This window comes from Lolium rigidum, chromosome 4 (assembly GCF_022539505.1).
Source record: "Lolium rigidum isolate FL_2022 chromosome 4, APGP_CSIRO_Lrig_0.1, whole genome shotgun sequence".
Classification (NCBI taxonomy): domain Eukaryota; kingdom Viridiplantae; phylum Streptophyta; class Magnoliopsida; order Poales; family Poaceae; genus Lolium; species Lolium rigidum.
In genome coordinates, this window is record NC_061511.1 from 249,444,830 (window position 1) to 249,450,063 (window position 5,234).

At 57.3% G+C, this 5,234-nt stretch overlaps 1 pseudogene; it reads left to right on the top strand.

Moving 5' to 3' along the window:
• Positions 1-1,327: 1,327 nt before the first annotated feature.
• Positions 1,328-5,016, top strand: LOC124648571 (annotated as a pseudogene).
• Positions 5,017-5,234: the final 218 nt, after the last annotated feature.

Sequence of the window (5,234 nt, forward strand, 5' to 3'; positions counted from 1 at the left end):
TATAGGATGACATTTTATGTGAATTAAAATGTCGCGGAAGGTTCTATGGAAGGTTCTAGAAGGTTCTAGAAAAGTCCGGAAGAAACCACCAAGGAAGGTGGAGTCCACATGGGACTCCACCTCCATGGCCGGCCAACCCTAGTGGGGGAGGAGTCCCAAGTGGACTCCCCCTAGGGGGCCGGCCACTCCCCATATGGGAGGTGGAACTCCCACCTTGGTGGGAGTCCTAGCTAGGCTAGGTTTCCCCTCTCTATGGAAGGTTTTTGGTTCGGGTCTTATTCGAAGACTTGGAGACCAACTCTTGGGGATCCACCTATATAATGAGGGGCATAGGGGAGGGGGCCGGCCACACCAAAGCCACAAGTTGGCCGCACCCCCTTGAGGCCGGCCACCCCCTCCTAAACCCTAGCCGCCCCCCCCTCTCCTCCATATCTCCCGCGTAGCTTTAGCGAAGCTCCGCCGGAGTTCTTCACCATCACCGACACCACGCCGTCGTGCTGTCGGATTCAAGAGGAGCTACTACTTCCGCTGCCCGCTGGAACGGGAGGTGGACGTCGTCTTCATCAACAACCGAACGTGTGACCGAGTACGGAGGTGCTGCCCGTTCGTGGCGCCGGAAGCGATCGTGATCAAGATCTTCTACGCGCTTTTGCAAGCGGCAAGTGAACGTCTACCGCAGCAACAAGAGCCTCATCTTGTAGGCTTTGGAATCTCTTCAAGGGTGAGACTCGATACCCCCTCGTTGCTACCATCTTCTAGATTGCATCTTGGCTTGGATTGCGTGTTCGCGGTAGGAAATTTTTTGTTTTCTATGCAACGTTATTCTACACTTTTGGGATCCTAGAGAGAGAAACTGTCCATACCGGCGCTCCCGAAAAAGCGCCGACCATTTTTAGACCCCAATAAAACCGCCGGCATGCTCGCAACAATCCCTTCGCGAAGGGAGCCGATTGGAAGCGTCGGTGTCCAATTTCTGCTGAAAAGTTGTGCCCCGCTTGCATGTGACACAACCGTCTAAAGATTCCCTCTCTCCTACTTTTTCCGTCCCCACTTGCATGTGTATGCATGGTGTCGACGTCTCTATTGGGTTAATTGGTGTGAGAGGCGGTCCCCAAATGCTAAGTGCACGCAGCCGGCGCTCTTCATAGCCTGTTATCGGCGTGCATGCCGGCCATTTTTTAGGTGGACCGGTGGAGATGCTCTAAATCCACATAAACTTCTCGCACACAGTACCTGAATCCGGACAGGTTTGAGTGTCGATCGATGCCGACGCCTCAACTTAATTGCAGGCGCAGCCGCCTACCCGGTCCGTCGCGCAGGTGGAGGTATGGCCTGGACCGGAAGCGGGACGGATCGATTCCTGCGCCGGCAGCCCGCGGGCGAGGACTGGATCAGCACCCTCCCCGACGATCTCCTCCTCCTTGTCCAGCGCCGCCTCGACACTCGCATGGCGCTCGGCACCGGTGTTCTCTCCAGTCGCTGGGCCAGCCTCCCCCGGGAGCTCCCTGCCTTGGATTTCAGTGTCGGCGACATACTCCCGCCGCGCTACCACCAATGGATCCGCCTCCACGGTGACCGCGGAACTCATGCACCCAACACCGACAAGAAGCACATCGTGCCTAACATCAGGAGGTACGAGCGCCGCGCCATGCGGGCCTTGGCCAGCTCCGTCGAAAGCATCTTGGATGCGCCGGCTGATGACGACCGGCGGGTCAATAGGCTGAGCCTCCAGTTCTTCATCACCTCCATCTCTGGCTGCTGCATGAACCGGCTAATCGACAAGGCCCTCGATACTTGGGGGGTGGATATGATCTCGAGGCTGTTGCTAAGCCAACCTACTGTCACAGGCGGCAAGCACACACCTTTCCCAGCCATGGCCTGTGCAAGGAGCCCCGCACGTCACGCCTGCGAAGACTGAAGCTTGGAGGTTGCCTGCTCCCGCCGATGCACGAGTTCAGCGCCCTCACTACGCTCATCCTGCAAGACCTGCCGGAATCGACCCCCACAGCAGCCTACGAGGGTGTCTTCACCGAGAGAGGATTTCCTGGCGGAGCCGGTTCCTACCGGTCACCATCCGACCGGTAGGGTGCCTCGTGATTCGTGCTAATTTCTCTTCAATTTTTTACCTATTTTTTCATGATATGGTATATATGCGATATTTTTTAGATATAAATAAAAATGTAACAAAAATTTATTATTTTAACCATTATAGTTAATTTTCATCTACAGTATTCTAAAACCTGGTTTATATGAAAAAATTACAAGATTTTACAAAAAATTCTTTTAGATTTCAGAGAAGTATAATATGGATATAATATACACTAGATATAGGAAAGGAACCTAGCACGAATCACGAAGTACTGAACGATGGATGTGTGTCCGGTAGGTACCGGTTGCGTTAGGGCATCTCCAGCGGCGCGACGCAAACGGTCGCTCAGCGACCGTTTGCGTCCGCTTTGGTCGTAAATGCGTCTGGCACCGTCTCTAGCGGCACGACGCAAAGTGACCGGGCCGTCCGCGGAGACGCAAACCTGGCCCAAATATGCGCCAGGTTTGCGTCTCGGCGGACGCTGCGCGGACGCGCGCAAAGTGTCCGCTGCGGTCTCCACCGGGCCCGCCCGGCGGCGAGCCTCGCATGGAGGGCATCGCTTCCGCGGCCATCGCTTCCGCGGTCGGCGCTTCCGCGTCTGCGCCGCCATGAATGCCGCGGCTTCACGTTACGCGCGTGCACCGGCGGGCGGCGGGCGGGCTTCGCGCCGCCTTCAATGGCATCGTATCCCGTGCGCGGCCGCCCTTAAAAGTCCAGCGGCCGCGTTGCTCCTTCACCCACAGCTCCACTCGCACCACAACCGCCGCTGCGCCATGGGGAAGAAGAACGACTTCGAGGCCTCCGGCAGCGGCAGCAAGAAGGTGCCGCTCCCCGTCACGGTGGGGAGGCTCATGCACGGCAAATGGGTGCCGTGCGACGCCTGGTCCGGCGTGCGGCTGCCGGCGGCTGGCGACTCAGCTGCCGTCGGGTGCCCATCCCTCCGGTACCGCGCGCGCGAGCCTGAGCGGACCAAGGAGATCCGGCGGCGGAGGCGATATCTGCCGGAGGACCTCCTCGCCGATCCGGCGTACGCCATCGACTCGGAGAGTTGGCGTACGTACCTGTCCACGGAGACGGACAGCAGACGAAGGGCTGGCTTCATGGGCGACAGGTATTATCCCTTCGGCCCTGCACCGCCGGCTCGTCGTCAGCAGGCGCCGACGCGTCGTCAGCAGGCACCGACGCGTCGTCAGCAGCCGCAGCACAACGACCGCGAGGACGAGGACGGCGACGACGAAGCCTACGCCATGTACGACGACGACGACTACATCGTGGCGCTCGCGTACCATAGCGAGGACGTGAAGGACGACAGCGACGACTACGTCGGCCTCGTCTTCCACGAATGGCAGCAGGCCATGGCGGAGGGCTGGAACTTCGAGTTCCCCGACAACATGACGGACGACGAGATGGCCAAGGTCGGCCTCCTCGTCTCCGAGTACGACGCGCCTGTCCAGCCGCCGTTGCCCCGCTACGCCACCGCCGTCATGCCGCCGGGCTCGTCCGCGGATGAAGCCCTTCGACGAGCGCTCCTGGACTCGGCGGCGCCTCCTCCACCGCCGCCACGGCCTTGGGCGCCTCCCCACCGCCGCAACGGCCTTATGGCCGGGCTCCTCATCCGCCGCCACGGCCGCAGCCACGGGCGCCTCCACCGCCGCCTCGGCCGCAGCCTCCTCAACCTCGAGCACCGCCATCGCGCCCGGCGTACGCTCCCCCGGATGGCTACTGGCCGTGGGACATACCTGAGGTCATCTTGCTCGACAGCGACGAGGAGCAGCACGGCCACGATGCGCAGCAGTAGGCGTTTTAGGCTTTTTTTTATGTTTTCAAGTATGTAAGTTTATGTTTCAGTTTTTGTAAATTATGTTTCAGTTCAAAAAAAAAATGATTCGTCCTAAAAAAAATGCGTCGTGCCGTTGGAGCCACCCGACGCAAACGGACGCGCGGTCGTTTTCGACCAAAAGGGCCGACACAAACGGACGCGCGCGGATGCTAAAATGGGCCGCGCCGCTGGAGATGCTTAGAAAAGACTTTCCCTGTCTTCACCTCGTGCCAGCAGCTGCAGGTGCTTCACCTCAACTCCTGCGGCTGCAGTGGGGATAAGATCGTCGTGGTCGACGCCCCCATGTCAGAGATCAGAGAGCTTGTTGCGGACCACTGCGCGTTCCGCCGTATACGGCTCAGGGCTCTTCCTAGCCTTGAGCGCCTAGCATCTCTGCAAACTAAAGTGTACTTCGAGTCCGGCTCATGCCCCTCCCTCAGGCAGCGAAACTTCGCCTTGCGCCTCGGTACCACTCATGAGGGATTCCGCCATTGTTTTAGGGATTATCTGGAGCTGGAGCTTGACCTGTTTTTCCAGCATACCCCGGACATAACCAACATGATTATCCGGTTCACTGGACCTGGCAGATGGTTTATGCCATCAAGCTCCCCGTCGTTACTGTTGCCTAATCTGAGGCGTCTACTGGTTGCCGATGTGCCTTCGTCCTGGGATGTCACATGGCCCCGTCTTCTCCTTGAGATGGCGCCGTACCTCGAGGTTCTTCACATTCACATTACCCCTTGCACGGAGGAGCCCAATGATGAACTACTATCCTGGCAGCCCACAAGGCGTCCGCAACATCACTTGAAGGAGTTTGTGATGGCTGGTTTCGAGGGAACTGAAAGGCAGATTTACCTTGTCAAGTTCGTCATGTCAGTCTGCACAACATTGCGTCGTGTCATCTTGTCCAAGAATGGGTATGCTCGGGACAAGGGGCTCTGGGACTGGGAGATGGTAACGCTGCAGTACTCATGGTCCGACCAAGAGAAGGATACTATGCTGAAGCAGATTATGGATGGTGTTTCTTCCTCGACTGCTCATGTTCATATGGTTTGAGGCTGAAGCAGATTATGGATGAGGGTTTTTCTCCACAGCTCTGAGCAGATTATCTTTAGTTTCATGTGGTAAAAGTCATCGGCATTATTTCAATCCACTACATGCATTTGACTGAGTCATTTGTAGTTCTCATTTGTCAAGCCATGCTTTGAGCTGTCAACCCAACGTAACCGTAAAGTGTTTTTTTTCTTGGGGGGGTGGGGGGGGGGGGGGGGTATATATATTTGCCACACTTTTCTCTGAATTGTCTATTACTTGCCACATGAGCAC